Raw genomic sequence first — 11,404 nt, forward strand, 5'->3', positions numbered from 1 at the left:
CTTTCTGTACCTCCATCCTTCCTTCCTCCCCTCTTTACTTCTTTCCTCCTTTCCATGCTTCCCTCCATCTTTTCTTCCCTCCTTCTTTCTTTTCAGTGGTCTGGCCCACATGAGGTCAAATTGGACTTTCTTTGGCCCTTGAATGAGTTTGACACAGGTGGAGTACAGTGAGTCATTTTCTGCTTAAACAAAACTGTATATTCAGCAGTACCAGGATCCAGGTAAGTTAGCTCAGGTTTGACTTGACTGCCCTTCACAAGTTTCTGCTAAAATGACAAAAGTACTTTACACAGTTGAGATGATGGTAGTTGAGCTACAAGTTAAAAGGTTTTTGTTTTTTTGTTACATGTTAATGTTTTTCATTGTCACTGCAGCCATATACATCTCACAGTAAGCAGGGTCAGTGTTGGGGTCGTTACTCAAAACATGTACTCGTTACTTTTTAAAATAGTAATGCATTACTTTACTTAATTACTCCCTTGTGAAAGGTAATCAATTACATTACTAGTTACATTACTTTTGGGTTACTTTGCAATGCCTGAGATGTTAGTGTGCAGAAATAATTATGTCAACAAATAAAATGAGTCCTGGTCATCATCATCAACACCATGTCGTACAAATAATCACCGCCTCAAAATAATGGCCTTCCTAATACCATTAGATAGCATATAAACTGCATTTTACAGGTCAAACTCACTCTAGTTGTTCACTCACCAAACCATGGCTTTATAGTTGACTAGTCCTGTTTATTTGACATGTTTATCACTGAAGTAGGGTTACATTAAAGGCGGGCATCTGAACAAGGCTGGGTTAGACTCACCAAACTGTTGAGAACAGGAATCATTGAAGAGTTAAAGAGGGAAGCTTCCAGTGGAACAACTGAGTTTGAAAAAAAGTATACATTTGATTGTTTCTGTGTTTGTTTAAGGGGACACATAACTCTGGTTCACACTCCAACAAAATAGTAGATGGCAGTTGTGCACCTCAACGCTGGTTGCCACCTGACATAAAACAGGAAGAAGAAGATCAGTTCATCAGTCAGAGAGGAGACCCACTAAATTTCACTGACCAGGACCACCACAAGAGCGAAATGGAGGAGAACCAGAACCTGGAGATCAACCTCTTAAGGGAGGAATCAGGCGCACCCTTTGCTACCATTGATAAAAAGGTCAGTGTTCGTGAATCCTGTTGATTTAAAATGAAGGTCATAGACATTGTAGCTGTGTATTACCATATCTGAATACATTTACATGTGTATGAATGTTTGAATGTGTCTGAGTGCATAAAGAAGATTTACATTAGATTGCAGATACACATCTTTCTGTTTATGGGTGAAAAAAGTTCACACATAGCTCAACTATACAGCCACAGATCGGACCTAATGAGGTACAAATACCAACATTTTACGCTTTCAAGCCTTTCTAGCATTTTTTTCCTGCAGTCTGCCAAGGGTTAGATCAGTGAGGTGAGAAGCAGTACTTTTCAGAATCAGGTCAGTGTTGTCATATATCAGTCCAAGATCAGTGTTGTTGAATCAATGTGTCTAAATCTTAGTAACTTTACAGAGTGAAGGAATCAAGTCTTTCATTTGCGGGAGGAATAGGTATTAGGGAATTTTCATATTTAGAGTCAAGCATGGGCGTTGAGGTCACAGTAAAGGCACCACTGTCATCTTGGCAGAGAGACATACTGTTTCTGTCCTTGAGACAGAGAAGGCAACAGTCTGCGGTGTTTTGGGTAATGCTGGAGTCACTTTGATAACAGTGGTGTGGCATTACTGTGGCACCCTATGACTGTCTGCCTCCCTAAAACCACAGATGGGTAACTGTTTCCTTGTTTATAGAATAACCAACCGATAGGCAAACTCCATTACTGTAGATACATTCAGTATAACCATTTATGGGCATAGAGTATTTGTGGTACTATCTGTGAAGGCTTAAAGACTCTCCACAGAAGACGATTTGCTGGGAATCAAGGTGGCATCATGCATCATACGGGTGTATTGATAATAATACTTTGATTCTCCTGGACACTTCTCCACTGATAAGTTGATGATTGACAAACAAATTCTCCATAATAATAGGGAGTGTTTAAGACAATTTTAAAAATTGCACAGAATTTGTTATTCATGTTGTAAGCACATGGATATTTTTGCTTTCTTGGGCACAGATCAAGCTGCGTGTATGCTGGTGCTTTGGTCAGTGTGCGGATGGTGTGAATATTAAGTGCTTTCAATTCATCATTAACATGCTTGTAAAGGCCAACCTGTGTTACCTTACCCATTCTCATCACCCACTGTATAATTGTTTAATGTCAGTTTTGTTTATAGAGCTTTAAATCACAACAGACATGATCTCAGAGCACTTTGCATATAGAGCAGCTCTCAAATGCACTCTTTATAAATTTCCACATGAGCAAACACTTTGGTGACAGCGGCGAGGCAAAACTCCCCTTTAAAGAGAAGAAACCGCAAGCAGAACCGGGCTCTAGGTGGGCGACCATCTGCCGCTGCCATCTGCCTTGGTTTGAGAGAGAAAGAGGGAGGTGCAGAGCGGAAAGAGAGACACTTTTTGTCACCTAAATAACTGTCCCAAGGAAGCAAAAATGTTGACGTGCTTACAATATTAATACGATGCATATTTTTAGAAGCTGGGTTCAACATTGGATTGCAATGTTGCTGTTTTACTGTGAGCTCTACTAGCCGTTAGCTCCACTAGTGTTGGAGATGATGAGGAATATACAACTTTTTAACGCTGTGTTTCAGTTCAGTGTGTGGAACGATTTAATGGACCTATGTGATATTGCAAAAATGATTCACATCCTGTTTCAAAAAGATGCAGAAAATCTAGTCTCTCCTCTCTCCCCCTCCCTCTTTCGCTCTCAATCCAGCCAGTTCAAGGCAGATGGTCGTCCACCTAGAGCGCTTTTCTGCTTGAGGTGTCTTCCTGTTAAAGGGGTGGTTTGCCTCGCCGCTCCTCACAAAGTGCTTTCTCATGGTGGAAAGTTGGGTCTCTGTAAAATAAAAATATGGTTTAGGCCTGACCTGACTGGGAAAAGTGCCCTGAGATAACCTCTACTGTGATTTGTTGCTAGAAATAAAAATACCACAAATATTGTAGAGAAGGAGAATCATTAAAGAGGGAAACTTGGCATGAAGTAAGAAGTAAGTCTGAAAAATGTATTTGCAATCAGGGTTAGGCAGTCTGTATCATATTTGAAAGAAACTGGACTGAACAAAAGAATTTAGTGTTCAGTGAAATGTTGTTTTTTTGTGTGTGTTTGTTTAAGGGGATAGATGACTCTGGTTCACACTCCAACAACATAGTAGGTGCCAGCAATGAACCTGAACACTGGTTGTCACCTGACATAAAACAAGAAAAGGAAGAGGAAGAACAGTCCATTAGTGAACAAGGAGACCTGCTGGATTTCACCGACCAGGACCACTACAAGAACGAAATGGAGGAGAACCAGAACCCAGAGGACTGTACCAATAACTCCATTAAAAGGGAAGAATCAGGCTTAACACCTGTTGCCACCGATAAACAGGTCAGTGTTTGTGACTTCATGATAAAAATCTAAATCCAAAATCTAAGATGTTCTCTAGTCTAATATCATGATATTCATATAGTATAGATATGTTGCTCAGCCTTAATTGACAGGTTTAGATCACTCCTCCACCATATCATCTCACTTACTCTCTCTTTCTTTCTGTGTTTGTCTGTTATAGAAACAAAAAAGAAGAAAGGGACTCAAACATCACTGCTGTCAGCACTGTGACAAAGCCTTCAGGACATCAACATATTTAAAGATTCATCAAAAAGTTCATACAGGAGAAAAACTTTACAGCTGCGATCAGTGTGGGAAAACTTTCACTACAGACAGTAATCTAAAAAGCCACCAACGCACTCATACTGGAGAGAAGCCGTACTGGTGTGAGTACTGTGGGAAAACTTTTTCTCAAGACAGTAATCTAAAAAGCCACCAACGCACTCATACTGGAGAGAAGCCGTATTGGTGTGAACAATGTGGGAAAACTTTCTCTCAAGACAGTAATCTAAAAAGCCACAAACGTATTCACACTGGAGAGAAGCCATACTGGTGTGAGCAGTGTGGCAAATCCTTTGCTCAAGACAGTAATCTAAAAAGCCACCAACGCATTCACATTGGAGAGAAGCCATACTGGTGTAAGCAATGTGGGAAAACCTTTACTCAAGACAGTAATCTAAAAAGCCACCAGCGCACTCACATTGGAGAGAAGCCTTACTGGTGTCATCAATGTGGGAAGACTTTTACCAAAGACAGCAATCTTAAAAGCCACCAACGCATTCACACAGGAGAGAAGCCGTACTGGTGTGAGCAATGCGGGAAAACATTCACTCAAGACAGTACTCTAAAACGCCACCAACGCATTCACACTGGAGAAAAGCCGTACTGGTGTGAACAATGCGGGAAAACTTTCATTACAGACAGTAATCTAAAAAGGCACCAACGCATCCACAATGGGAAGAAAACTGTACTGGTGTGAGCAAAGTGGGAATACTTTCACTCAGGGCAGTAACTTAAAAACCCATCAATAAAGTGACTCAGTGCCCTGTTGATTGTGTTTCAGTGGCAGCTAAGTGGTTCAATACAATTTTATTTAAATACCGTCAAATCTCAAGGCACTTTTCACATAGAACAGGTTTAGTCTGTACTTTCTATTTTACAGAGACCCAACATAATCCAATGAGCAGCACTTAGTGACAGCAGCAAGGAAACACTCCCCTTTGACAGGAAGAAACCTCAAGCAGAACCAAAGAGGTCCCCACAGTCATGTCAGTGCATGAAAGGTCCATGATCCTGATCCACAGGAAACTGAGACAAGAAAACACAGAAACACTCAAGTTATGGTACATGAACAGATGGAGAGGGAGAGGAGTCTAGGCCTATAGCAACATAACTAGGAACTAGTCCAAGGCAACCCTGGGGCTGGAAGATATTTCCAGAGGAGAGGAGCCTTGATGAGAGTCCTACCACCCATTCTACATTTATGGCGCTTTTCCACTACACAGTTCCAGCACGACTCGACTCGCCTCAACTCTGGGTTTTTTTGCGTTTCCACTAGGGATAGTACCTGGTATCTGGTACTTTTTTAGTACCTGCTCTGCTGAGGTTCCCAGCGAGCCGAGGCGATACTAAAATTTGACGTCGACAGACTGCTGGCCGCTGATTGGTCAGAAGAGTTGTCGCTGAAAGAGTCATGCCGTCCCACACAAGACATCAAACCCGGCATTTTTAAATACTGGCAACAGCGTTACAGCCATACGGCTCAATTTTCTTGCTTTGTGTGTGACAGAAAGCCACATACAGCAGCAAGTACACCATCACCTCCATATCCTCCATTGTTTATGTGTTTGCGTATAAAACGAAGTCACGGCAGTTTCGCAGAGCCGTGCTATGACGACCCCACCCACGTTGAGCAAACTTTTGTAATGGAAAAGGTCATTCCTGGAACCGAGTTGATTCGAGTCGTGCTGGAACTGTGTCGTGGAAAAGCGCCATAAGTTACTAAAATGCATTAACGGTACATGAACAGATGGAGAGGGAGAAGAGTCTAGGCCTATAGCAACATAACTAGTCCAAGGCAAACCTGAGGCTGGAAAATATTTCCAGAGAAGAGGAGCCTTGATGAGGGTCCTACCACCCATTCTACGTTTAGAGACCCTAGGAACCACAAGTTAGTCTGCAGTAAAGGAATGCAGGGTTCCAGTGGTGTTATAGGGAACTATTAGCTCTTTAAGATATGATGACCATTAAGGGCTTTGTGGGTGAGGTGAAGTTAAAATAGGAGTAATATAATCTGTTTTCCTAATTTGTCAGTACACGTGCAGCTGCGTTCTGGGCCTGGGTCTGGTCCAGAAGACTTCTTAGGGCAGCTAGATAATAAGAAATTGCAATAATCCAATCTAGAAGGAACAAATGCGTGGGCTAGTTTTTCTGCATCTTTTTGAGACAGGATGTGCTCGATTTTTTGCAATGTTACGTAGGTTTAAAAAAAAAGCAGCCCTTGGAATTAGTTTTATGTGGGAGTTGAAGGACTTCCTGATCAAATATAAATCCCAGATTCCTTACGATGGTGCTGGAGGCCAATGTAATGCCATCCAGAGTAGCTATATTATTATTAGATGATGTATTTCTAAGGTGTTAAGGGCCAAGCACAGTGAGTTTAGTTACAGAAAATTGCAGGTTATCCGGGTCTTCATGCTTGGAGTTTAATTAACTGACTGGTTTCATCATGTGGCTTAATTTATAAATATAATTGGGTATAATCTGCATAACAATTACAATTTCCCCAAGTAGTAGGAAAGGAAAGAAGGGAGGGAGGAAGGAAGGGAGGAAAGGAAAGTAGGAAGGACAGAGGGAGAAAAGGAGGGAGGAAAGGAAAGTAGGAAGGATAGAGGGAGAAAGGGAGGGAAGGAAAGGAGGAAAGCAGGGAGGACGGAGGGAAGGGAGGGAGGAAGGGAGGAAATATTAAAATCAAATTCAGTCCTGGTGCCTGTTTTTCCATTTCGTATTTTTAATCTTAGCCTAAAATTGAAATATGAAAAAACAGGATTTTTTTTTCGTTTTTGGTGTTATAATAAAAAGGAAAAAACGAACTAACCAGTCAATTTTTCATTATTTGATTTTTGATTGCCAATTAAAAATGGAAAGAATGAATGATACACGGATTTATGGGGCCTGTCTTATAATCAGGATCTTAACAGTCCGGTTTATCTACATTTTGATTGTATTTATTGGCATGATAAAGGATCTTATGTGCATTATCTTCGAGTACAACCTCAAATAAATCCCTTTCTTTTGTTTTATGTATTGCTTTGTATATGATTCTTCTTCTGTAAAGTCAGAAATGCGAGTTATTAGAGGATCTTTCAGACTTTCAGACTGACAGAAATCAGGTCAGCTAGTTTTCAAGTATTCATTTATTGCAGAAACATGTTTGTAAATGAAACGTCTGCAGCCACAGTGAACAGCACAGAGGGGTTCTTATTATTAACAGAGAAACATTTACATCTGTATATAATAAAACGTATATTTTATATGTTACAATAAAGACTCTAATGATATAAAACAACTATGTACAAAACAAACTAAATATTCTGTCGTTATTCTCATCCGTAGCTGCCGTCTGGAGGTCTGTACAGTTTTGGGAAGGTGAGGAGTTGGACGCTGCTGAAGGCAAACTTCCTGCTGCCAATGTTCTTCTGCACGTTCTCCATCCTGCAACCCTCCCTACACACACACACATAAATACACACGCACACAAATGAACAGTCTGATGATCACAAGCAGTAATCCAAACATATACCAGGGTCCAAAAACCACCATAAAAAACAGTTCCTAGTGAAGAAGCCCCCTTTTACCCCTTTTCCACCGAGCTGGTGGTGCTGCTGCTGGTTCGGAGCCAGAGCCTGACTAAGCACCGGTTCTTTGCTTTTCCACCGCCAAAGCTCCAGCCCCGAGCCTCAGAACGGGAGCCAGAGCAAGCACCAAGTCTTCGCTGGTCTAAAGCAAGAACTGATTACGTCAGCGGGCTGGGGGCGGGGCTAACGTTTATTAGCCAGCTAGCGGGGTTAGCGTTTTTTTTTTTTTGCCGGCTAGCGGGGTTAACATTTATTAGCAGACTAGCGGGGCTAACGTTTATTAGCCGGCTAGCGGGGTTAACGTTTATTAGCCGGCTAGCGGGGTTAACGTTTACTAGCTGACTAGCGGGGCTAACGTTTATTAGCTGACTAGCAGGGCATTTACAGAGGGTTAAAGATTTGTTGATTAAAAGTACTATTTTCATCATTTTTTTTTGTCAGAGTTGTCTTCTTCTTCTTCTTCGTTTCCCGCAGGCTAGCCGCCTTGCGCCATGTTGCTGCCTCTCACTGGTGAATCATGGCAGTGCTTCAAAGGCGAGCACTGGCTACGTTATACAGTGACGTAATCACGTGGCTCGTTGCGGGTGGAAAAGCAACAAGTTCGTAAGAGGTGCTTGGATTAGCACCAACTGAGCACTGGCTCCAGCTCGGTGGAAAAGGGGTATTTGTTCCCACTGTTCCCAGTCTGTCTGTGTTGGTCTACTGGTATTTGGCCAGCAGTATAACCAGGCTGAGGATGAGCCAAAGGACCAGGAGGTGTGAGGTCACCAGGAGGAAGGCCACGGGGTACAGGTGTCGTCTGGGAGCTTTAGGAGCCCAACACTGCGGGAGCCACGAGCTCTGGAGACCCGACGGCTGCTCTCCTGCATCTAACCCAGAAACAGTGAGTCCTGGTGGGGTATAACAGCCCAGCATCTGCCCCCAGGACAGACGAGACCTACAGGGGGGAGGAGTGTGTGTGTGTGTGTTTGTGTGTGTGTGTGTGTGTGTGTGAAAAGAGGGTGACAGGAGAAGGATGGAAAGAAGAGAAAAAATAAAGAACAGATGATCCAAGAAGAAAGAAAGCAAAGTAGAAAATAAGAAATTTGAATGAATGAAAAGAAAAAAGACGTAACGTAAAAAATAAAAGGGAAGGAGAAAAGACGACAAGGGGAGGAAGAGGAGGACACACACACACACATACACACCTCCTCATGCAGTCGAGTGCGGTGCTGAAGTGTTGTGAGCTGAGTGTGTGTCTCTCTCGCAGTAACACACACTGCTCCAGCGTCACCGACATCGCCGTGCGGTCCTTTGCGCTCTTACAGCTGGTCAGACGCACGCCGTTCACTTTCCGACACACCTGCACACACACACAGTTGTTTGGTGAAATTCAAGGAGGAGTTTTCCCTCTGTTACTTTGTCATTATTTGAAATCTCTTGTTACCATGGCAGCGATCCACAGAACCTCCACATTCTTCCTCTTCCTGGTTGCTACGCTGCGATCCAGAGACGATAACAGGTCTGACAGTGAATGGATGCCGGCTGGAGAGAGGGAGAGAGGGAGAGGGAGAGAGGGAGAGAGGGAGAGAGAGAGAGAGAGAGAGAGAGAGAGAGAGAGAGAGAGAGAGAGAGAGAGAGAGAGAGAGAGAGAGAGAGAGAGAGAGAGAGAGAGTAGTTAAACTGCCCTGATGTCTTCTTTGTCGTCATTTAGCTTGATGGTGAAGCTATAGTTCAGTATGACAACATTAAAACAACGGCAGCATCTTTATTCCTTGTTATTTGATTTTATTTTTATTTTATTGTATTTATTTATTATTATTTTTGTTTTTATTTTATTTTAATTATTTATTTATTTATTTATTATTATTTTTGTTTTTATTTTATATTTATTTATTATTGTTTTTAATTTATTTATTTATTTATATTATTATATTATCATTTATTTTATATTTATTCATTTACTTATTAATTAATTTATTTTTATTATTAGTATTATTTATTTATTTTTATTCTTAATTATTTCTCTTTATTTTATTATTTATTTTAACTTATTATTTATTTACTCATTTATTTATTTATTTTTATTATTATTATTATTTATTATTTATTCTTAATTAATTCTCTTGCTTTGTATTTTGCATTTCACATTTTATTTTCAGTTCTTTTCATCTATTATGTTATAAAAAAAACAAAACAAGTGCACTATGACCTGTCCTCTATGTGCACAGATGTGTGTATACTGTAAATGTAGAACTGTATTGGACGTGCAGCTTCACACAGAGACTGTGAGGATCTTACCCATGTCAGGCAGTCTGTCTCTCAGTGTGTTACAGTACGCTCTGAGACGCTCACAGCTCTGTTGGTTCACTCTCTCCTGCAGCGAGCTGTCACCAAACCTGAAACACACAAAGTCTGAGCCAACTTGAATTGATTTCACACTGAAGACTACGCTAAATGCTAAATGCTAACGTGCCACGCATGTAACAGGAAAATACGTGTGTGTGTGTGTGTGTGTGTGTGTGTGTACCTCTCAGCCAGACTCTGCTGCTGGTTTATTCCGATGTTGAAGAGGACGGGGTGAATTTGTATCAAACGTCCATCTTTCAGTTCCCGCGGCAACGATGTGAAGGTTTCCGGGGGCAACGGGACCTCGACGACCAAACTCTCCCTGGATGGAAATGGACAGAGTCATTGGTGAGGGGGGTGTCCACTTCTGTGTGTGTGTGTGTGTGTGTGTTTGTGAGTGTGTGTGTCTGTGTGTGTGTGTGTGTGTGTGTGTGTGTCTCCTACCATGTCCCGTGTAGTGTCGGCAGCAGGTCGTCTGGCTGTTCTGTTATCGCCTCCGTGACGACAAACCCAACTCTGTGCAGGTCGGCCAGGCCCACCTCCATGTCCTCCAGCATCCCCACCTCGTCACCTGACAAGTACACACACACACACACTATAAACATACAGTACCGAGCTGTGTGTGTGTGTGTGTGTGTGTGTGTGTGTACCGTAGGTGCTGAGCAGGCTTTCAAACTGAACCAGGAGTCCGGCAGTGTAAACCTGCTCCAGGAAATCTGATCCTCCAAACCTCCATACAGCTTCAACAGGAAACCACACACTACTGCTGAGAGCTGTGTGAGAGAGAGAGAGAGAGAGTGGGGGAGAGAGGGGGGGAGAGAGAGTGAGGGAGAGAGAGAGAGAGAGAGTGTGAGGGAGGAAGGGAGAGAGAGAGAGAGAGAGAGGGGGAGAGATAGAGAGAGAGGGAGAGAAAGAGAGAGAGAGAGATAGTGAGGGGGAGAGAGAGAAAGAGAGAGAGATCATGAGCATTGAAAACTGGACATTACATGACTTAACAAATCAGCTTTTTCCAACTTCATCCTGTCTTCCTCTGCTTCTAAATATAAAAAGAAAAACTTCTGACTCCTTCATTCACACAGGCACACACAGTCTCTCTCTCTCTCTCTCTCCTCATCTCTCTCTCCTCTCTCTCTCTCTCTCTCTCTCTCTCTCTCTCTCTCTCCCTCTCTCTCTCTCTCACCGCCTGACTGAAGACAGCGTGGCGTCTCTGGACGAGCTGAGCAGACCCCTGGGTGACGGTCGCAGCCACCGCCCCCCTGCAGGACCCACAAAGGTCATGGCAGACCGAGCCTTCCCCATGGCCTCGCGCACGCAGTCCCTCAGAGTCACCACCAGGGGGAGCAGCTGCTCTTGCCAGGAACATGCAGAGGAAGAGGAGGAGGAGGAGGAGGAGGAGGCAGCTGGAGGAAACAGACAAGTTTCACGAGCTTCAGTTTCTCTGTTTTTTAATCAATTAACCAAAAATATTCAGATCCCATCAGGCTAATTATTAAAATAACCATTAATAATAAATAAGACCCATTTTTGAGGTTTCACTCTGCTGAATTCATTCATTCCATTGATTTCATAAGGATGAGATATTTCTTAGCTAGAGATCAGGGAGTCCCCCGGCAGTCTAAGCCTATAGCAGCATAAGCTAAGAGCCCTAACGATAAGCTTTATCACATGTGAAA

General features: G+C 42.5%; 2 pseudogenes; one reads left to right on the plus strand and one right to left on the minus strand.

Moving 5' to 3' along the window:
• The first annotated feature begins 1,090 nt into the window (after nucleotides 1-1,090).
• On the plus strand, nucleotides 1,091-4,577 carry LOC128383571 (zinc finger protein 239-like; annotated as a pseudogene).
• A 2,367-nt stretch (nucleotides 4,578-6,944) lies between these two features.
• Nucleotides 6,945-11,404, minus strand: part of LOC128383572 (type II inositol 3,4-bisphosphate 4-phosphatase-like) — a 16,849-nt pseudogene continuing 12,389 nt past the window's right edge.

The sequence above is a fragment of the Scomber japonicus genome, chromosome 22, assembly GCF_027409825.1.
Source record: "Scomber japonicus isolate fScoJap1 chromosome 22, fScoJap1.pri, whole genome shotgun sequence".
Classification (NCBI taxonomy): Eukaryota; Metazoa; Chordata; class Actinopteri; order Scombriformes; family Scombridae; genus Scomber; species Scomber japonicus.